Consider the following 24,331-nt stretch of genomic DNA (forward strand, 5'->3'; position numbering starts at 1 on the left):
GGCCAATAAATAGTTTTTTCAATTAAAAGCTAAAACTGATGATTGAAGACTATAATTGGTTTATATTCCCTTTGTATTTAATTACTTGTTCCATTTCTACTTTTTACACTATTTATTTGACCTACATTGACTAATGTTTGTGATTTATACGTAAAAAAAATATAATCTTGTGGATAATTATTGAAATCGTCTTAATAAATAGATTATTAATTTTCAATTGTTAGAATTATGCTTATTGATAATTAAAGATATTATAGATAAATAATTTACATCGGCATACGTATCTAATAGAAATAAAATAAGTAATAAAATATGGAGAGAATAAATACTACTCCATATCACTTTTTTCATATTATTTGGGTTTTTGTGTTCCTATTGAGCACTATACACCGGCTTGCACTATCTAATTTATGAGAGCTGACCATAGTGGAGTATTTCTTTTTTTTTTTTTTTTTTTGACAATAGTAAAAGTGGAGTATTTCATGGAAAAGAAATGAAAAGATAATTTAATGAAAAAAAAAATATTACCAAAAGGTAATTAGTTTATCTTTGTCCATTACAGGAATTACCAGATATTTCCACACCATAACTAATTTAGTTATAATGTTAATTTAGTTATAATGTTATTATGTTAATATCAACCGACAAATATAAATGGAACAAATAACATATAGTCCATTTATTGGGGTCAACCGAAAGCATCACCAAAAAAAAAAAAAAATAAAAAATAAAAATTCAAAAATAAGTGATGCATGATTCACTCACCATAATAGTGTTTTTTTTTTTTTTTTTAAAAAAAAAAAAAAAAAAAAAAAAAAAAAAAAAAAAAACGGGTTAACCTTAACCACATGTATATTGGTTCTTCAATTACATTGTTGTGGATATTTATTCTCTTCTCGACTTTTTTTTAATCATCCCCCTTAACTCATTTATTTGGTAATGCTTTTATGAGCTCAACATCAAAGAGTCGCATTCAGCCTATTCCTAACGTCATATAAACACAATGAGAGATTTCATCGTAAAATCAATTGGTGATATCTTATATACTTCGTATTAGTCATATTTTCTTTATTTAATTTCTTCAATGTTGGAAAACTTGCCTCAACTTATACATGGATTCTTTTCTTAATTTATAGGTCATACAAACATAGTCAATAGAGTTATTCTATTGAGCTACTTTGCTCCAAACATATTTTCAAGCCTTCCCTTATCTTTATTCAAAAATAATTACTAGTGTAATAGTGTTGCAAAACTAGATATACAACCCAAATTGTAATCGCCCCACCTTTGAATTGACATATGCCTTCTGAGATTCCTGGGGCCAAAGTAGACCTGGCAATCAACTGATGACCCGACCCATGACTCGAAATTGACTCGACCCGACCCATATCCAACCCGAAAATAGAGTTGACCCAATCCTGACCCAAAACCCGAACTGACCCGACCTAAAGTTGACCCGACCTGAAATTGACCCAAATTGTTTGACCCAAACGGACCCAGTACCCGAACAAATCCGATACCCGAAATGTCCTGAACTAAAATTACTTTATAATTGAACTTAAAATGTCTTGTACCAAAAATAACTCAAATTGTTCTTGTTTAATCGTAAATATGCTCATAAACTAAATTGGTAGTGTTTGTTATAACAATAACAAAATATATACTGCGTATAAAATTATTGATTTGAGCTTGATTCACAAATGAAACAACCCGAATATGACTCGACCAGATTTTGACCTGACCCGAATATGACTCGAACATACTTGCCCGAAAGTGACCCAACTCGAACATACCCGACCCGAAATTGACCCGACTCGAACTGGACCCGATTCCTGACCCGAAGTTGACCCGAAACTTGAATTGAACCGACCCATACCCGACCCGAATGTTAGCTAACCCGAAAGTGATCCGACCTAGATCCGACCCGACCCAAATGACCCATTTGCCAGGTCTAGGCCAAAGTGACTCTTCCTCTAATAATCTCGATTATAAATTACTTAACTATTTAGAAGTTTGGTTTTATATAGTGTAACAATATCATGAACTATAGTTTGATTTTTTTTTTTTTTTTTTTTTTTCTGGCCATACTAAAGAGCTTGAAAACCTTATTGATTTTTTATTATCAGTAAATTATAATAAATCAATGATAACAATAAATAATTTTGGATTATTTTAACTTTTATCTTATATTCTAATATGGATTTATATATTTATTTAGATAGATAGAATATGATTTATTTGTACCTAAGATGATAATAAGTGTGGTCTTAATTCAATTTTACGTTTCGAAAGGACCCCCCAAACCCCACCTTAGCGCCTTATTTTAATCATAGTTTGAGCCCCAATCCGCCGTCAGCTGTCGTGAGTTAGCCTTCCTCTATGTAGTGGGACTTCCACCAACATTTGACTTAGCCACTTGACGGCCTATGGCAACCATGCCCAACTGCTCCGCTGTGCTCCCCTGTGGGTTGGGGGTCACGTCCTTTGAAAATTTGAATTTGAGGTTAGGGCGACTATTGTTTTCTCAGGCCCCTTCGTGCAATTCATTGTCTCAAATTGTCCTGTATTTTCTTTTGAGAAAAAGAGAATAAGGGACTGCCAGCTGCTAGATTTTTATTTATTTAGATAGATAGAACATGTTTTATTTGTACCTAAGATGATAATAAGTGTGGTCTTAATTCAATAAAAAAAATTAGGAACACATTTTAATATATAAACTAGTGTGTGACCCGGGCTCTACTCTGAGTGATACTTTGAATAATTTCATTTTTATATAGGTGATTTAGAAGACTTAGTAATTTTTTAACGTGTGTAAATACGAATACAATGACAATAATAACTTATTTTGGATTTTTTTTTTATTTTTATTCTACATTGTAATACATTTATGTATTTATATTTAAATGTGGATTAATATAGTATGATTACTTAATTAGCATGCACGCCAACCGATCATAACTTTAACCGTAAATATTTTATTGATAATTTATGGATTATAACACTCGTAAATCTCTTGATTCTTCTCTCCAAAGGTCTAGGTTTTTGATATGTTTATAGTACGGGGCTTATCGACTTATTCCACACTATACCTATAATGTTTGGTACTAGGGAGTAGAGATGGAAATATCCAGCAGATTACCCGCTCACTTGCTCCACCCACCTTATTGGATGGGTGGAAAACCCGGTATAAACAGATGATAGGCGGGTGACGGATCAGATTCGAATGGACAATTTTCACCCATCACCATACCCGTTAACCGATCCATCACCTGAATATTTCAAAAAACGCAACATTTCATGTGTTATAGTTAATTTAAGTTTGGATTTGAAGGCTTTTAGTTTTATTAGAATTTGGATATTTATGAGATATGAGTTTATGAGTTCAAAAATCATTCGATAATTCAATAGGTTGATGTTTTGATGAGATAATGACGCTTAAGACGCACTAAATGTTGTGTAATTTTTTAATTTTAAATGCTCATATTGTACACCTGATTATCACGCAAACCAGTCGTTTCACCCGTGGGTGATGGATGGATGGATTTGGGTGGATGTTTTAGCGGGTGGTGGATGGATGCTGGAAATGATCCACCCGCCCCAAACCCGAACCATTTCCATCTCAACTAGGGAGGAGATGAGGTGTTTGTGACTTGTTCCATCGATTTAAGACTTTTTAAACTCTAAAAATGATCCTCTTTATGTAGAGAGTCGTTAACTATAGTATATATACAAGTGACGACGGGATGGATTAGGTCGTTGACTAATCCTCCTATAAGCAAACTAAATTTGTAAACCCTTAACAAACCCTAATACAATTATAGAGGTAAGTCAAGGGTCGAACCCAAAGGAATGGAAGTAAGTGTTATGGTCTTAGGTTAAGCTATTCCGAAGGTTGAATAATTGGTTTGGTGAAACAAGAACAAATCAACACAACAATTCGAATATGAAAATCAATATCAAAGATACTAGGGAATTAGGATCCACATGCATTCACGATAAACATGCTAATTGGATAGGAAATCGATCAATCGAATAATGCGAGGGAAAATAGTAATTGCAATCAAAAGAACTCAAAAAGCTATTTCATAGGCGTCAAACTAGTGGTTTCCACGAATGACTATCATTGGAACATTACAAGTCAAGTTCAATCGATAAAAGTAGCTTCCAAAACAATGTGTCGTATCAATGAAAACTACAATGCAATCTAGCTTGATAATCAAGGTTGATAACTCCTCAACAAATCAAACACATGTACAATTTATATCAACCAATATAATTACAATATCAAATCAATCAAAATCCCCCAATTAGCTATGACCTATCATTCATACATGCTTCACCATATCCCTAGCAAGGAATCTACTCACTACACAATGTAGAATTGAAGAACAAAACTAAACAAATCATCAAATTCATCATTAACATTGTAATCAAATTATCAAATATCAAATCAAACTATCAACTAGAAATTCAACAAAATATCAAAAATCAAACACCAAAATTGGATTAAAGAGAAAGAAATTCTTACAAAAATTTGATCAATATCAAAGAAATTGGAGATCAAGTGTAGCAATCATCAAATCTTCAAGTTTCTCTCTAGAATCTAAGAGCTAAAGTTTCTCCAAATTGAACTTCTCTCTCTAAAAATCTAATTCTAAAACAATTCTCTCTCTAAAAAGGAAGAAAATCTATACAGAGAAGTTAGTTAGACATCCAGGATGAACCCGTACAGGCGCCCTTGCTCCGGATAGTGTGGCCACGAAGAAAAGGGTACAGAACAGGGGAGCAGGGGCTGCGCACTCGCGCCATGAGAGCAGGGGACTTTCCTCGTGCGACCAAAGATGCATCCCATGCGCTCCACTTGATGAACATTGGGGGTGGCAGTCTCTTAACACCCCCACGATGGGTTCAACACCATTATTTGATGCCAGCGGTGCATGAGAGCGCGGCCTTGAAGACTTGGAGGTTGAACCCTTTAACTTTTGAGCTACAAATGGAGTGATAGGCTTGCACTTTAAGCTCATAGAACCCGAGGAAAATCCATGGAGACCCTTAGACACCACCGTTCTCCTGTAAACAACGAAAAGCAAACAAATAAAAGAGAAAAGGCAAAATAAACCAAGAGAATGCAAGAAAACGAGAAAACAACTAAGAATGCACAAACTAGGAAAATAAGAATTAAAACTAGAGAAAAAGAGATAAAATAAGCTATAGAAGCATCTAAAAGTCATCCTAAAAGAGGCTACATGAGTGCTATAAGTGACACTCATCAAATTCCCCCAATCTAGACTTTTGCTCGTCCTCAAGCAAAACAAAAGCAAGTAGGAATAGGATGAAAAACTTATTCAAACAAGAAAAAGGAAAGAAGAGGATAAGAATTTACACTAAAACTTACTTTCGTAGGAATCACAATTTTTTTTTGTTTATAACAAGCCCTTTAAACCCCAAAGTCGCCAATGAGGACGAGTGAGGTCTCGTAAGGGTAAACAAAGAGTTTGACCCATAACTCTTAAAGGTAAAAATGAGGCAAATCATAAAAGGAAAATGAAATCAAAAAGGAAAAATTAAAACCAAGAGCTTTTGAAATGAACTTTATAAATGATCAAATAAAAGTGAATAAACAACTTTTTATACAATAAAGGTATGCACGTTGCAAGATATCCAAGCTTGATTGAAACATAAGATATGCTGAGCATAGTGAACTAATGAGACACAATTCACCTTCATCCCAAACAATCTTACCGCGTTCCCCCTACTACTTTCAAATCCACCTCTAGTGAGCATCTCAATGATTCCTCGAAGGAACCAGAAAAGGAGAGATTTTAGGGCTACTCGACATCTTGACTATGCAAACCGCTCCATAGGCTTGACTCACATCTCCCTCCACCGACTTGTAACTCAACCAAAAAGGTTAAAAGGTTTTGGAAAGGGTTGTAATGTAAGGGCGAAAAGGGTGAAGGTAGGATAAAATTTAAATTTGGTGGTATACCTAAATTGTGAAGCAAAGAATGGCCAATTCTTAACACCATAACCAAGTAATCACCAAACAAAAAAAACCAACACCCCCAAGCTTATTCAAAGCCAAAATCATAAATATATATACAAAATTGTAAGAATGGGCTTCCCCCCAAGCTTAAACATAGCATTGTCCCCAATGCTTAAAATAGGGAGAATTAGACTTACATCAAAATATTTTTGTACTTTTCCAATTTTCTCAATTTTTTACTTTTACCAAAGCATTTGCATGTGCTTTGCATTTTCTCATATTTTATTTTTTTTTCTTAACTTTATTATATTGTCCTCGCCTCTTTTGACTATGGACAGCTTTTTCAACCTTAGATTTGCCTTTATTCACAAGATATTCACAACACAAACTTGCTTACATTATAAGATCCAAATATTCAAACTCATACACCATAATCCCTAACAATAATGATCAATTGCTTCACAAAAAACCAAGAATGGAAACAAGAATAAAACAAAAGGCTCAAAAGCTAAAGATATGGCTTGAAAAGGAGGTATATGGCTCAAATGGTTAGCAAGTAGGAAAATGTAAACCCAAAATAAAGAAATGAAATCTATCCTAGAAAAAGAAAAATTACCATCCCGAAAAGATGCCTTTGTCCTTCCTAAATGGTTTGGTCGCGATCTCGGGAGATAAGAGTCGAATTTTAGATAAGGTAAGCAATAGTCAAGGATCCATATGTCGCTCATTCAAGATATTTTGAAAGCAATAAGAAATGAAACCTCACAGGTTGTAGCAAAAACTCAATATTAGTTTCAAATCTACTATAGGGAGCGACTCCTTACCACAAACAAGCAGATTCTGGCTTTAAGGTCCCAAAAGGTCTAAAGCACTACCTTAGCGTACTGTATCCTAGAATCAGCCAAGCATATACTCTCAAAATGTAAACGCCGTTACCATATAGGAAATCATTCATTCAAAAGTAAAAGTTTGGATGGTATTATATCCAAATCAAAGGCAAAACATCAAAAGAAACCAAAAATAATGCCTCAAAATCATTATTTTTTTTTTCTTTTTTTCTTTTTTTTGTATTTTTATGTTTTTTTAGGAAAGATAAGAGAAGGAAAAGAAAAGGATTAGTGAAAGAAAGGTGAAAAGATGCATGCTAGACATTTAAAACCCAATCAACAAACAAGTGGTAATTCGACAACATCGTCAATGACCCCAAACACCCATATGGTGTTAAAAGCAAACATCCTCGAACCATTCAACTCATCCTAATCTAAGCAATCAAGAAAGAAAGGGATAAAGAAGAGAAATAGAAAAATCTCACCGGGTAATCCAAGCGATGCTCATATGAAGAAACAAGGATAAGCATAAACCTTCACGATGCTCCAAGAAGCAAAAGTAAGAATTATACGCCATGTGAGAAATAAAAAAGACTATATAAAAAGAAAATTGTTAGTAACTTCGACGCAAAATCAAAATATAACTAAGTTGAGACTAGAATGATTAGGAACAGGAGATACCGAATGAAAGGAAGAAAAGATATTCATCAATCTAAGAAATCAGTCAACATCAGTAAAACATCCATCAACAACAAATCATCAACACAACATCATCAATAGATAGAAGCTCAAAATCATAGCCGAAGTGAACCACAAAAGCAAAAGGGAAACAAATGAAGCACATCCAAACACATGAATACTCCCCCAAGCTTATAATGAGCTACCCTCCAAGCTAAAATCCTAAAATCAAGTAGGCATAAGAAACAATATCAATGCAAAACAAGCAAATAAGGGGGCTAGCTAACATGGTATCAATCAGCGCTATGGTAAGGGGTAGAATGGGTACTCCCCTCATCAACCTCGGAAAACACTCGGCTTACAAAATCATCCACCTCTATAGGCGCCTTACCCTGCAACCTACTCTCTCTCCTTGCCTTATCCATAATAAATAGGACCAATTATCTAGAGTAGGCTCACCTGAAAGTCCCCATCTACAAAGAGTCTTGGGATTAGGGAAATGATTAGGGTTAGCCAGGTCATAAGTAAAGTCACATTCCCTAGGCCTCTTGTAGTCATAAGTGGCTGGGGTGGTCCCACGAATAGCATTAGGGAGCACATGAGGCCCCTCCTAATATGGATAGCACAAATTAGATGGTCCATGGTCTTGATCATAAGGAACCCATTGAGGTATGGGTCCTTGTTGGACCGGGAGGTAAGGATAATTTAAATATGGATCAATTTCTCCTCTCCTAACATGAAAGTCATAAATTTGCCTAGCATGGTAATCATAGACAAGCACAAAACCATTCCCCAAAGAAGAATAAGCTAACACATTAGCTATAGAATCAACTTTAGCATGCAAGCTAGGAAAATCAAGTTGATAAGTAGAAGAGGAAGAGGAAGAGATAATAGGAGTACCTCCCCGAGACATCGGGGGAAAATCTTGAGAGAGAGTATGATCGAGAGCATGCGGATTTAGGCAAAGGTTGGGCGGAGGAGTCCTCTTGAGAGGTAGGTCGATAGGCCACTTGTTAGGCCGCCAAGGAAATGAGGTGTTCAAACACCGGGAGGTAGCCTCCAGATGGGGAATAGGACCCCAATCAGTTGTCCTTAACACTTTTCAAATATACACATCCTCCTTAAAAGTCCGTTCCAAGAATTTTTTATTGATCAAAGCATAAACATTAAGGAGATGAGATGGAAACTTATCTCGGCGATCTCGAATAGGCTCAAGGGACACGAGCATTCTCTTGTACTTCTTGTTGAGAGAAAGAGCGATGATGGTGATCAATACTCCCAATTGAATGCTCCTAGAGAGAAAAACACCATCACATATGTCTATAAAATGATCAAGAAAGTGTACCCCAAAGTCGATGACCTCAACATCCTCAAATGGTTGATCCACCAACCAAAACCAACTCAATTATTCTCTAGAGATGGCGCCAAGGGATTCCTTGGAGAAGAAAGCATAGGTGAGCAATCTATTGAAAAACATCAAAGCGGGATGAATGATTGAAGCCGCTTTCGAATATTGAGGACAATAAGTTCCCTCTACCGATATATGCCTCCACTACATACCCTCCTTGTAACCATGATCTCGTTGCAAATCTTCAAAGGCCAGATAGATGTAGTCATTCAATGGTGTGGGAAACTTGAAGATTTCGTTGAGGAAAGATAGTGGAACCGAATGATCATTATTGAACATTTGGAAAGTGAGAGTGCGGGAGGTTACACCGTCTTCTTCTTCTTCTTCTTCTTCTTCTTCTTCATACACCTCAAGAGAAGAAAGGAACTCAAAAGTAATATGAGTATAGGTTGGCGTATTAAGACTAATGAATTCTTCCAAGCCCAAATTGCGAGCCAATCGCTGGACATCTTCATCAATCCCGAGCTTTGTTGTTGTTGAGGAATCGTAGAATCTTATTGAAAGGATTTTCCGAGAAGAAAGATGAATGGAATTCTCCCAATGCTCTTGTTTTGTGAACTTTATACCATAGGTCTCGCTTACATTAAATAGGGGTGGCACAACCTCCCTCCAAATAGAGCTTCATGCTCTCTTGGGCCGGTGAAGCGGTGCCATCTACAACACAAGTAAACAAGAACTAGGTTCAAAAGTATGAAAGGAATGGTGCTCAAAGAATGTTGCACAGCAAGAGTAATTGAATCCAAAAACCAACATTGAAAATGGAATGAGTAAGTTGACTTACAACAAGTATAGAAGCACATTCATTTAACAACATTGGCAAGAATTCATGAACCATCAAGTATTAACAAAGAGTAACAACATTCCAAACAAGCATCCATGACCATATTCAATGAAAATGACCAACAATGGTGGTACCAAATTTGTAATTAATCAAGCAAAATCATGGCAACATAAGTTCATATAATCATCAATAATCATTATCAACACAAAATTGGGAGTCATGAAATAAGCAAAGTGGAGACACCATTAGAGCATGAACCAAGGAATTCAAACTTAACATGAAAATTCAAGGTGAGAAATTTAACATGAAAATCAAGAGAAATAAAGAAATCATACCTTGAATGAGTGGAAATTTAAATGAAATGGAGCAAAGTGCACAACTACAAGCTTTCAATCCAAATTTGCAAGTTTCAAAACCGCAATCAATAATACTCAAAATCCCAACTTTTGGAGAGAGAAAATCAAGGGAAAAGCATAAAATTGGGGATTTAGAATAATTATCAACTAATTAAAGTGAACAATGATGATTTTATGATGAAATATAGTAGCAAAAATAATGAAATTCCTTGTGCACAACAATATAGGAGGAAAGAAAATAAATGAAGAATGAGAGAGAAAGGAAAGGGGTGCGCTTAAGAGTGCACGCAGCAGCACAGGGGCGCATGCGCACATAGGGTGCGTGCGCCCGCGCAGGGCCTGTGCGCGCCCATGCAAGAAAATGTTGTGCATGCTTCGAAGTTCTTCGTGCGCTCGACGGTGGGTTCAACGAACAATGCTCATGATGAACATTAAACATGGCACTCCCTACACCCCTTGACGATGGTTTCAACATCTAAATTTCATGAACCCACCATAATGAACCCACCAAAACTCAATTCTAACTCATATCTTCAAACAAGCATCTAAACACTCCATCCTCAAATTTGGTACCAAGATTGTTGGAAATTGAACATCCTTCATATCAAAACTACCTAAAATCACAACAAAAGAAAGAAATAAATTAGACCATAAGCATCAAAGAAGAAAAATAAAATCAAAGGAAAATAAAAAAAAGGTTAGAAAGTCAAGTTGCCTCCCGAAAAGCGCTTGTTTAACGCCATTAGCTTGACGTTCTCCACCCCTTTCAAGGTGGATCATAGAGAGTCATCTTATGAATGAGGCCGATAACAATACCATTGTAATAGAGCTTGAGTCTATGGCCATTGACCATGAAAGATCTTGAGGAATTTGAAGGAGCGATTTCAACAACACCATTAGAGAAAACTTCTTGAACTATGAAATGACCGCTCCAACGAGACATAAGCTTTTTGAGAAATAACCACATCCTTGAATTATAGAGAAGCACTTTGTCACCAACATTGAACTCCTTCTTCTCAATAAGCTTGTCATGCTCTTCCTTAGAACGGGATTTGTATATACTAGCACAATCATAAGCATCTAAGCCAAGTTCTTCCAACTAATGGAGATCAATCCAACGTTGTTCTCTCGCACTAGCCAAATCGAAATTGATCCTCTTAATAGCCCAATGAGTACGGTGCTCAAAATCAAACGGGAGATGACAAGACTTCCCATAAATGAAGTGGTAAGGAGTAATGCCAATAGTTTTTTTAAAGGCCGTTCTATATGCCTACAAGGCATCATCAAGGTTATCCGACTAATCCTTCCTATTTCTTGAAACCATCTTCTCAAGAATCACCTTGATTTGACGATTAGACACCTCAACTTGTCCACTAGTTTGAGGATGATATGGGAGGCCAAAACGTTGATTAACTCCATGCTTCCTCAACATTCTTTGAAAGGAATTATGCACGAAATGTGAAATATTATCACTTATCACCACCTTTGGATACATCAAATCTTGGGAAAATAATCTTCTTGAACATCTTCATTACCACCTTGTGATCATTTGTTGAGGAGGAAATAGATTCAAATCACTTTGACATATAGTTAACCGCAACAAGGATATATTGGTTCTCATAAGATGAAGGAAAGGGACCCATGAAGTCAATTCCCTATACGTCAAAGATTTCTAATTCAAGAATGGGTTGTTGAGGCATCTTATTCCTCTTTGAGATGTTCCCAGGTCTTTGACATCGATCACATGTCTTGATAAATTCCCATGTACCCTTGAAAAGATGTGGCCACTATAAACCATATTGAAGAATCTTGGAGGCAGTTCTAGGGACACCCATATGACCACCACTAGGATCCGAGTGGCACATCTGCAACACACTTGGAACCTCTTCATTTGGGACACAACGACAAAGCAAACCATCAATGCCCCGTCTGTACAATATGGGATCATCCCACAAGTAATGTCTAGCCTCTCTCTTGAGCTTCTTCTTTTGATTCTTAGAGAATGAAGGTGGAAACTCCCCACATGCAAGATAGTTGACTAAATCGGAAAACCATGGGAGTTCCTTCACATCAATAGCATACAAGAAATCATCTAGCATTCTCTCCTCAATGGGAGACCTATCATCTTGGACTTGGAAATCCTCAAGACGAGATAGATGATCCGCTATAACATTTTCCGCTCCTTTCTTATCTCTAATTTCAAGATCAAAAGTTTGAAATTCAAGCACCCAACGGATCAACCTAGGCTTTGATTCCTTTTTGCCTAAGAGATACTTAAGAGTCGCATGATCCGTGAAAACAATGGTTTTGGAACCCAACAAGTAACAACGGAACTTCTCAAAAGCATGGACAATTGCCAAAAATTCCTTCTTATTTGTCGTGTAATTCCATTGAGCACCATTGAGGGTCTTCAACATATAGTAGATGACATGAAGCTTCTTATCCACCCTTTGACCTAGCACTCCCCCAATGGTCATGTCGCTAGCATCGCACATTAACTCGAAAGGTAAATCCCATCTCGGGGCTTGGACAATGAGATTATAGATCAAGGATTTTTTCAACTTGTTGAAAGCTTCCAAGCATCTATCATCAAATACAAATTTGACATCTTTTTGAAGAAGATCATTGAGAGGTTTTGCAATAAGAGAGAAATCCTTGATAAATCTTCTATAGAACCGGCATACCCTAAGAAAGATCTCACACCCTTTACATTAACTAGAGGTGGAAGCTTTTCAATCACTTCAATCTTCGCCTTGTCCACCTCTGATCCTCTATACCTTTATGAGAGATCTTGTGACCAAGGACAATGCCTCCCTTAACCATGAAATGACATTTCTCCCAATTCAAAACCAAATTCACTTTCTCACATCGAGCCAAACACTTCTCAAGATTCTCTAGACAAGCGTCAAATGAAGCACCACCTACCAAAAAATCATCCATAAACACCTCCATTTTCTCTTCCAATATATCTCCAAATATGCTCATCATACATCGTTGGAAAATGGCGGGGGCGTTGCAAAGCCCAAATGGCATTCTCCTATAGGCAAAAGTTCCATATGGACAAGTAAAAATTGTTTTCTCTTGATCATCCAGGTGAATAGGAATTTGGAAAAACTCGGAATAGCCATCAAGAAAACAATAGTACTTGTGCCTTGTTAGTCTTTCAAGCATTTGGTTACTACTACAAATCCCTTGGTTTTTGGACGCTATTGGTTCGATGCTGTGTATGGGGTGTCAGCGAAAAAATAAATTTCTGCTTTTATTTTATGCGTTTATGTGTCGAATCAGTTTCTTGGCGTGAAAAAGCGTCGACAACTTTGTATGATTTGCACGTGACTCAAGTATTAGAAACCGCCTTATACCCACGAGTATACCCACAGTCCCACACGCATAACTCTCTCTCTCTCTCTCTCTCTCTCTCTCTCTCAAATCTCAGCATTTCAACACAAATTAAACCTAATTGTTTTTTTCCCTTCATTTTTATACGATCTCAGTTCATCTGTTGATCAAATCTCTTGAAATTTAGCGGATTGAGTGGAAGCCATGATATAATTTCCTTCATCTCCTTGTTAATTTCTTCAATTTAAGGTAATCTCATTCTTCTCCTCATCAATTTCCAGGATTTCGTGCTAAAATACCGTTCAGATTTAATTGTTATATTTGATTGTTGTGAAATAACATTGAATTTGTAGTTATTCTATTCAATATTTTCATCCACTGAAACAAATTTCTCTTTTTCACATTCCATTTCCCAGAAACTCCAATTTCGCTGGTTTTTGTTCAACTCCGTCTATGTCACCTTCATCATCGCTGGCGCTTTCGTTAGTGAACGTGTACGCTTTCTTAGACATTCTTTGATTTCAATTTTCTTTCCTGATTTTCTGATCTGATTTGATTTGTTGTTCTTCCATGTTTGTGCTTTGTAATTGTTGCGGTTTTTTGTTTATAATTTGCAATTCAATTTGATGATTTATGAGTTCCTGGATCTGATTGAACTAATTGTATAACGATGTGAGGATCGATTTTTGATTTTTGCAAAAATTCCTCAACTCAACCATAGGAGGTATATTAATTAATCACAGGCACCTTGTAAGAATCAACAAAGGGATTAACAGAAGAAGGGTAATCCGAGATAGAGAAAGATTAGCCATGGAGTGTGCTACTTTGTTACATAATCTTAAACAAAAACAAATTCAAACAAAATTAAAACTACGAGAATATCTGTTAATCAGTTGAGTAAGAGAATCATCAAACGCTGCTCTTATGCCGAAAAGGAGATCTACAGCCTCGGTTTCACTAATGCTGCCAGTGCCATTGAGCGATTCACCCCCTGTCATCATTACATCACCAATGCTGTCCCTGACCACCATACCCCTTCCGTCCTTCGAAACCGAATCTAGGGATTTTTTGTATGTCGTGTTGGGTGGAGGGATTTAGAATTCATTTTTGGTTGTTGATTTTGGTCAGACTTAGAAATTCATGTATTTTTTTTTCCAATTTTGGGTCTAATTGTAATTATTCTTTAAGAAATACTTTGTGGGTGTTTCGCTTCAATTTAGGGTTCTTATTGCTTAGCATTCATACACCTATATCTATGATTGTTCTTCTTCATCCCTTAATCTCTCGTTTTTGTCCTTAAATATCTATGTTAAATTGAAAGATGCTCTTCGAATTCATCAAATCTGGTATTCTAAATTTTTTTTACGTATTCTCTCATTTCTCTTTGGATTTTGATTTTTCGAATTTTGATTTTTATGCTTCTTCATTTTTTTTCCTGATGTATTTTATTTAATTTATCATTGAGGAAGAAGAGATAAAGAAAGCTGTGATTTTGAAGTCGTTTCAATATCAATCAATCAATCAATCAATCAAAGCCTTAATCCCAAAAGTGGGGTCGGCTAACATGAACCAAATTTGATTATTCCGTGTAGTCATCAACATAAATCTTTCTCCTCCATCCCTTACGATCCAAAACTTCATCCTCACGTAAATCCATGCACTTCATATCCTTCCTCACTCCTTCCAACCAAGTCATCTTTGGTCTCCCTCTTCCTCGTTTAATCCCTCCATGGTCCCACTCTTCCACTCTTCGCACCGGTGCACCCTCGGGTCTCCGTCTTACATGTCCAAACCAACGCAGACGATTTTCCCTTAATTTATCTACAATGCCCGCCACACCTACTTTCTTGCGAATAACCTCATTTCTGATTTTATCTCTTAAAGTGTTTCCACACATCCACCTTAACATGCGCATTTCCGTAACCTCCATCTTTTTAATATGCTCTTTCTTAGAAGCCCAACATTCTGTACCATAGAGCAACACTGGTCTTATGGCAGTCCTGTAGAATTTTCCCTTCAACTTTAAGGGAATGCTGCGGTCGCATAGCACTCCCGTGGCCGCTCTCCATTTAAGCCACCCTGACTTAATCCTGTGGGTCACGTCTTGATCAATGTCACCATTCTTCTGGATGATCGACCCTAGGTACTTAAAACATTCACTCATGGTCAAATCCTTTCCATCCAAACTCACCACTTCATTGCTTGTCCCCCTCTGAGTGCCAAAACGACATACCAAATATTCAGTCTTACTCCGACTTAGCTTAAACCCTCTAGATTCCAACCTTTGCCTCCATTGCTCCAACTTGACATTAACCCCATCCTTAGTCTCATCCACCAAAACGATATCATCTGCGAACAGCATACACCATGGAACCTCATCTTGAATTGGTCTAGTTAATTCGTCTAGAACCGTTGCAAAAAGAAAAGGGCTTAATGCAGACCCTTGATGCAATCCGATTGTAATAGGGAAATCTTTTGTCAACCCTCCGCATGTCCTCACATTTGTTGACACATCCCGATACATATCCTTAACTAGGTCTACATACCTTCGTGGGATACCTTTCTTCAACATTGCCCACCAAAGTATCTCTCTTGGCACCTTGTCATATGCCTTCTCTAAATCAATAAAGACCATATGAAGATCTTTCTTCTTTACCCTATAAAACTCCATCATTTGTCTTATCAAATGGATTGCCTCCATAGTAGATCTCCCAGGCATAAAACCAAATTGGTTATCTGAAATGCTTGTGCATGCCCTCAACCTTTGTTCAATCACCCTTTCCCACAACTTCATAGTATGGCTCATAAGCTTAATTCCTCGATAGTTAGAACAATCTTGAGCGTCTCCTTTGTTTTTATAAACCGGGACCAAGGTGCTCTTCCTCCAATCTTGTGGGATCCTTGTAGCCGTCCATATCTTGTTGAAAAGGTTTGTTAACCAATCAATACCAATCTTACCCAAACACCTCCACACCTCTATCGGTACCCCATCAGGGCCAACCGCCTTCTTAGGTTTCATCTTCCTCAGTGCAATCTCCACCTCTACTCTCCTAATCCTTCGCACATACTCCATGTTGATTTCTTCATCACTCATAGAGGTATCTCCTATCACAACTCCATTACTTCCATTAAATAATTCATCGAAGTACCCCTTCCACCTGTCCTTGATGCCCTCCTCTTGCACTAGGACCATTTGGTTCTTATCTTTGACACACTTCACCATGCCAATATCCTTCCTTGCCTCTTGTCTTCTCTTTGCCATCTTATAAATGATCCTTTCTCCCTCCTTGGAATCAAGCTTTTCATAAACCTCCTGATATGCCTTTTCTTTTGCTTGGCGAACAGCTGCCTTTGCCTTACTCTTAGCCTCCTTATACGCTGCAAAGGTTTCATCACTCCTACATTTTCCTAAGGCTTGATAGCATTCCCTTTTTTGCTTAATTACTGCTTTCACCTCTTCATTCCACCACGAAGTATCTCTCTGTACCGAAGTTCTTCCCCTTACTTCCCCTAAGACCTCTTTGGCCACTCTTAGGAAACAGTTCTTCATTCGTAACCAGGTCATGTCCGGATCCACCTCTCCATCCCAATCCGCTTCTTCAATTACCTTTTCTGTAAAAACCTTAGCTTTTGCATCCCTTAGGGTCCACCATCTTATCCTTGGTTCTTCTTGTCTAACTTTTTTCTTCGCCTTCTCTTTCAGACGAATAGTCATTACCAATAGCCGGTGTTGGGTGACCACACTCTCCCCTGGGATAACCTTACAGTTTATGCAACTTTGTCTATCTATGCTCCTTGTGAGCAGGAAGTCTATTTGAGTTGCATTTGCTCCATTCCGAAAAGTTATCAAGTGTGAATCCCTCTTCTTAAACCAAGTATTAGCCAAAATTAAATCATATGATTGGGCAAAATCCATAATAGCTTCACCACCGGCGTCCCTCTGCCCATACCCAAAGCCTCCATGGACACTCTCATAGCCATCTCGGCTCGCCCCAACGTGCCCATTTAGATCCCCTCCAATATATAACTTCTCTGAGTGGTGGACACCCTGCACCACCTCGTCTAGGTCCTCCCAAAATTGTCGTTTCTCTTCTGCATCTAAACCCACTTGGGGAGCATAAGCACTGATAACATTCACAATCTCCTTGCCACATAGCAACTTCAGCCTTATCAACCTATCGTTCTTCCGATAGACCTCGATCACCTCTTTTGCCAACCTCTCATCGAGAACCACACCAACTCCGTTCCTAGCTCCACCATTCCTTGTTCTGTGGCTCGTTTCTTGCCCAACATACCATACCTTATACCCCAAAACCAAGCCTCGAGCTCCTTCTCCTGTCCATCTTGTCTCTTGGAGGCACATGATGTTCACGCGTCGTCTTTTCATTACTTCTACCAATTCTGCTGATTTTCCCGTAAGAGACCCCACATTCCAAGAACCAATCCGCAAACTAAATTCTTTTCTCCCACGCTCCCTCCTGATCCCAACTCCAAGTCCTTGATTATTTGACACCACAATTGGGCAATATGGCGCGTCGCTTCTGGGCGACGACCTAGCAACCCTTACATACTTATCACTGCACCCGGGTCTGGGAAGTGCAGCGCGTCGCTCAGTAGGGAACGCCCCAATGGCACGCCCTTGCTCATTTGACACCACACTCGGGCAATGTGGCGCGTCGCTTCTGGGCGACGACCTAGCAACCCTTGCATACTTATCACTACACCCGGGTTTAGGAAGTGCAGCGCGTCGCTGAGTAGGGAACGCCCCCACGAAAATATCTGTTTGGCTCATGTCATGGGATGTGACGAAGTTTTATACTGGCTGTCACTGGCCTACCGTAACCCTCCTCCTTTATCCAGGCTTGGGACTGGCAGCGGGAAACCCACTGGCGGAGTTAAGTCGTTTCAATATCAGATGTTAAAAAAAAATCTGCAATCGAATTTCTACACCCAAACCCAGATGTCGCTAAGCTTATCCGCCCCTTTACTTTCAGGTAATTTCTCGCATCTAAATTACTTCTTGTATGTATTTGTATGCAAAATTTGAGTATGTAATTTTGGTTTAAGTAAGTTTATTTTGGTAATTTGGGAATTTTGTTATTAATTGAATCTTTGTAGACCTAGATCCACTGGGGTGTGGGTCAGTTTGATGCAGCTTGAAGATGAAAATAAGCTTCTAGAGAATATTGTCAATATCGTGTCATTAACAAAGTTAGAATGTTCTTAATTCTAGATTATTTATTGCATGTGATAAAAATTTGGGTCTGTGTTCATACAATGCAATCTTTCTAGTATAGTTAGCAGAGAGGCACTTTGTGACATTTGATTTATTTATCTTGGTTTTGATGGTATGATAAATATATACTAATAGATAGAATTAATGGCTTGTCTAGATTCTATAGTATACTTAAGCTTAGTTGTTCAAGATCACACTAATAAGCTGCTCTTTCTAAACAAATTATTATGCAATTTATCTCCCTTCATTATTAGCATTGTGCTTGGTATATATTGAATTAGTGTCTTGTCATAGAGAGAATACAAACATAATTCATCCTTAATTATATTAGTATCTTATCATATAGAGAATGCTTATATGATATGTTCTAAAAGTGAGGTACCTCTGTTCCTTGGCCAACCTAATTAAAAGAGAAGTTGTGTGCTTGTGTCCATCAGATCATCATATCTATGCTTGATTTGCTTGATATATTTTACTATATTTTATATGCTTTACCATGAGATTGACAGACATGTGGACTCATCATAGCTATTATATATATGACCTAGTTGCTTCTTTACATGGCAACACACATAGACTTATTCTACCCCCTTAACTTTTAGACTTATAAACAGGTAGTATTGTATGCATGAACATGGGACCATTTTAATTGGTTACACATTCTTTAGCTATAAAAACATCTATTTGATTGTTATTGTTAGTTAAATGACCTTTATTTTTTAAAAATTTTCTTGATTGCAAAATTACATCAGATTTATTAGTGTTAGATTCTAAGATGGTCAGCTTCATAATTATGGTTATATTGATTTGCATAAATTTTGTTCAAATATTTCTTTTGTTATAACTATGATACTTGTTTGGAGTGCTTGCTTGTCCCAATTGTTTCTGCTCCCTACGTTTTGGGTTGTGTTTTGCTTTTGCTTAGATAAAAAATTGTATTTTTATGCCTTTCATCTTCTCTAAATTCTAGAATTTTACTTCTTATAATGAATTTGACTTATTTTTTCACAAGAAGGATGATTCGAAATCAGGTAATTAGTAATATAGAATTTTAATTATTCATTCATGAGAGATGAGGATTCTGTTCATTGAACTTTAATTTTTGATAATTAATGTTTCAGTGTAGCAAATCCATGCTACATTATATGTAGAATGCAATGAGAGGTGAATAAAATTTATATGATGCGTCATTGGTGTAAAATGGGGGTTATTTTGTCCATTTTCTAAAATAAGCATTATACTTATGTTGCTCAGACTCGGATATGAGTGTCTAGCCTAATTGAAGTTTCAGGTGTAAAGCTGCAAACTTCCATCGCTTATTCCCCTAGCTTCCCTCTCTCCATTAAAAAGAAATGTATTCTTTGCACTTTTTCAATTCATTGCAGTTTTCATGCGTTGTGATTTTGATTTCTCCAAACTGCTTCATATGCTTCTGCATAATCTACTATCAATGACGCTGACTTGATGAGTTTCTTGCAGATTGTGAACCAGATGAACACCAGAGCCATACTACTGTTGTCACATCTAGAGATATTTAAGTTCTTCGGTAGGTAACATTTTGATTTTGAAGCATAAGTGTCTTAGTCCTTTTTTAACATTTCATTATGGTGCTAAGATTTTCTACTTTCAGCTTACTGTAGTTTAGTTTTGAGTTATTTTAATGAATACTATGTCACTTTAATTGTCTTGGATGATGATATACTTTGTTAAAATGTTCTTTTTTTTTTAGTACCCTGAGTGTTAAGAAATAACTCAAAACTGACATGATGTTCCTAACATCATCACTTTTTGATGCTTCTTCAGTTCAAGGTGGATTTCCAACATAGCATAGCTACTTGCATAGTGCATTAAAAGGTGAATCCTTCTGTCCTTCCGGATAAGGTAACCTGTAATCTGCTGATTAGACCTTTAGTTTTTAATTTTTTAATTTTTTTTTATTAATGTGCAGCTGGTGAATTGATGGAGGCTTCCTCTTTACAGGCATTATAATAGTGAATTCATTAAACCATTTTTAAGTTTTGTCCTTAGCCTTGATGTTATTCATCTAAGTTTACTTGAACTGAGATATTTTGCTTATAATTTGTAGTAATATTGTGCTGTAATGATTAATATTATGCATTTTGTCTCTCTAGCTGTTTTTTCCCTTGTATTTTATATTTTGAAGTTACTTTTTGTATACTAATGATTTTATGACATAGCTTAAGCTAGATCAGTGAGAAATTGAAATGAATTATGTGGATATCTATCTGAAATAGAGTTCAACTAGATTTTTTCCATCGATATTTCTCACCATCCCTTGTTTCTTCTAAACATCAATATCATCAAAATTAGAACAATAAGTTGTATAAATATTGTTGTTGTTGCTGCAGGATGCTGACCACACGGTTGTTGACCACAATATCAGTGTTGTTATTAATCCACGATGCTGTTGTTGTCTGTCTCCCCAAGACAAACTAAACTACTACTTTTTGCTTAAGGATTCAGAAACATCATAGGGTTTGCGATGAATTCAAGGCTAACAATGAGTTATTGGTCGACACTTTGTTTTACGCCCTTTTGCAAGCACATTAAGGAGCAGGTAAGTTAGAGATAGATTGCAATTTTTTTGTAAAGAAATGAGCATATTTGTTCCACTACAAGTTGTATTTCTCATTACTATGAGATAATTTAATTGTACATATACTATAATATATTTATATATGCAATAAAAAAAAAAGACTGTCATAATATTGCTCGTCCTATTTTATTGGTAATACTAGATTACTAGTATACTAATAATAATAATATTACATGTGAAATATTTTCTTTTAAAAAAATATATTCTAGATATTTATTAAGAATTTGGACAAGAAAAGCGTCTCCAACAAAGAAAATATAGACAGAAAAAAGCGTCATCAAAATATTAAAATCATATGTATGAAAATCTGGACACAATAAAGCGTCGCAAATTTAATGATTCTAGGCACAAAGAAGCGTCGCTAAAGTTGAGAAAGTGCGCCAACTTCTATGAATTGCGACGCTTCGTACAAAAATTTGGACAAAATAAAGCGTCGAGAATTGTGACGCGTTTTTGTGACATCTAATTTTCTCGACTCACTTTTTCTCGACGCTTTAAAAAAGCGTCGAGAAAGAAATTTTCGACGCTTTTTAGCGTCGAAAAAAAGCTAAAAAAGCGTCTTAAGAACACGAATTTTCATGTAGTGGGTCAATGAAGGGAAGGGGAAAAACGCTTTTCATGTAGTGTCGAAAAAAAGCTAAAAAACCGTCCTTGTAGGAATGAGTTCACCTCCCTCATTCTCTACAACGATCATGCCTCCTTTCTTTGGGAAAACATGGACTGGGGAAACCCATCTAGAGCTAGAGATAGGGAATATGATTCCGGAATCCAATAGCTTAGTGATTTCCTTCTTGACTACCTCCCCCATTTGAGGGTGTAGCTTCCGTTGCCTTTCAATGCTAGGTGAGGCGCTCTCCTCAAGAGTGATATGGTGTGTACATAAATCCAGGCTTATAACTTTGAGGTCATCAATTGTATAACCTAAAGCACCTTGGTGCCTTCTCAAAACACCACATAACTCTTAAGCTTGATTCTCACTCAAGGAGGAGCTAACAATAACGGGAAAAGTAGAATTGAGGCCCAAGAATTCATACCTAAGGTGTGATAGTAGAGATTTGAGCTCTACCATGGGGCCATATTTACCTTCCTTAATTGAGGCCGCTTGCTATGCATCTTGGGTTGAGATTCCCATGCAAATATGATCATCACCCTCTTCCATGCTCTCATCAATGATTTTCTCAAAGAATGCCATTTTCTTGCCATGCTCACCTATCTTTTCCTTATTCAACAAAACACACTCAAGTGGATCATTAGATGTGAGCAAGTGTTCATTCATGGAATTCACAATATTATCTAAGGTTTCAACTCTCATGCAATTTTTAAGTGAAGAAAAAGGGTATTTCATGCTTTCATTCAAATCAAATTAAATAACCTCTTCTCCAACTTTGAGGGAAATCTTAACACTTTTAAAATCAATCATGGCACCCGAGGTGGCAAGAAAAGGTCTACCAAGTTGATAAGAATGTTGACATCCTCATCCATCTCAAGAACTAAAAAAGCGACTGGAATCACAAACTTCCCTACCCTCAAAGGAACATCCTCTACCTTACCTTTTGGAAACTTAATTGATTTATCGGCTAATTGCAAGGTAATGTTGGTAGGCAAAAGTTTCCCTAACTCAAGTCTTTAATAAACCGAATATGGCATAAGGCTAACACTAGCTCATAAGTCACACAAGGCATTATCAATTTTCATCTTATAGATAGCACAAGGGATAGAAAAGTTTTGGGGTCTTTCAACTTAGGCGGCATCTTGTTCATAATGATTGCACTACAATTCTCGATTAAGCTAACCGTTTCCGCCACATCACAAGTTCTTTTTCCACTCAAGATGTCCTTAAGGAATTTTTCATAATTTGGCATTTGGTCAATGACATCGGTAAATGGAAAGGTAAGATGAAGTTGCCTAAGCATCTCTATGAATTTGCCAAATTGTTCATCTAATTTGTGCCTCATGAACTTTTGGAGATATGGAAGTTTGGGTTTGACAACTTCTCTTTCTTTCTCCTTTTCTTTTTCAATTGGTTTCTTACTGTAGGGAATATTTCAAGCATCCCACAGTTGAGCCCCACTGTGATCATACACTTAAGCGTGGTGGCGTCCAAAGGGAAGGAAGCTAGAGTAAAAGAGTCGCCAACAAGTTTTAGGAACTTGTAAACCGTTCACAGGGTAAAGGTTACACCTCTTCACGATCCATGAGATCGCTAACTCCTTAGGTTTGGATACATGATTGGATATTCGGGGATAAAGGTACAAATTCAACCTAAAAGTGATTGAACCTGCCCTAAATAGGCCTCTACTTTATTCTTCTCATATTCATGTGCGCTTTCTGACTAACATACAACAAATAAATTAACCCTAAACCTGTTTAATCTATGTTGGTTGAATTTAATGCACAAACAAAATCTATTATTGGCGATCACTTGAATTATAATCATATTAGCCTAAACAAGATTATTAATTATCTTATTAAGCGTGATTACAAGTACAAATTCCCTTTAAACCTGCAAGAGAGGGCGTGATCAAGCAATAACAATAATAATATATCAAGCAACAATAAAAACAACAATCATCAATCATAATATTCTCAATAAAGCATAATAATAGCAAGATCCTAGGCATGATACTAACAAGATTAATAACAAATCGTAGCTTGTCACTAAGTGTAGACACCCAAATGTGTCTCCCAAAACCAAACCCAGTTATGATTACCTTTCACATCATTTGATTATCGAACGAGGTGAAAGTGTGGAAGGGTACATCCGAGAATGTTGAATTCACCAAACCATGGAAGCGAGTTTAACTCGCGGGGTCCCATCCACACGTGCCAACCCTTCCAAAGGTAAGGCTTTCGCGTGGTGCATCCGGACTCATAACCATGGACCCTCTTTGACTAACCCATATCCTAAACTATAGAGAAGTAGAGCCATGGTTAGGTTGCAAACTCATTGCATCATATTGTGACTACTTGACTACTTGTGCATTATTTGCTGTGCATACTCTATGTGTTTTTCCTAACCGTTTGTTTGACTTGTGATTAATTCTAAATAAACTAATTAATGACTAAAAGGACTTTGCCTAATTAATTAATTAATTAACTTGAC

The 24,331-nt window shown here is 36.9% G+C and overlaps 1 long non-coding RNA gene across 1 annotated transcript; it reads left to right on the forward strand.

The window, feature by feature from the left end:
* Positions 1-13,436: 13,436 nt before the first annotated feature.
* Positions 13,437-21,329, forward strand: LOC145576419 (uncharacterized). Its single transcript, XR_014098380.1, has 5 exons — positions 13,437-13,624; positions 13,792-13,869; positions 20,091-20,157; positions 20,415-20,492; positions 20,981-21,329. It is a non-coding gene; the product is annotated as an uncharacterized LOC145576419 (long non-coding RNA).
* Positions 21,330-24,331: the final 3,002 nt, after the last annotated feature.

This window comes from Chenopodium album, chromosome 13 (assembly GCF_948465745.1).
Source record: "Chenopodium album chromosome 13, dcCheAlbu1.1, whole genome shotgun sequence".
Classification (NCBI taxonomy): domain Eukaryota; kingdom Viridiplantae; phylum Streptophyta; class Magnoliopsida; order Caryophyllales; family Amaranthaceae; genus Chenopodium; species Chenopodium album.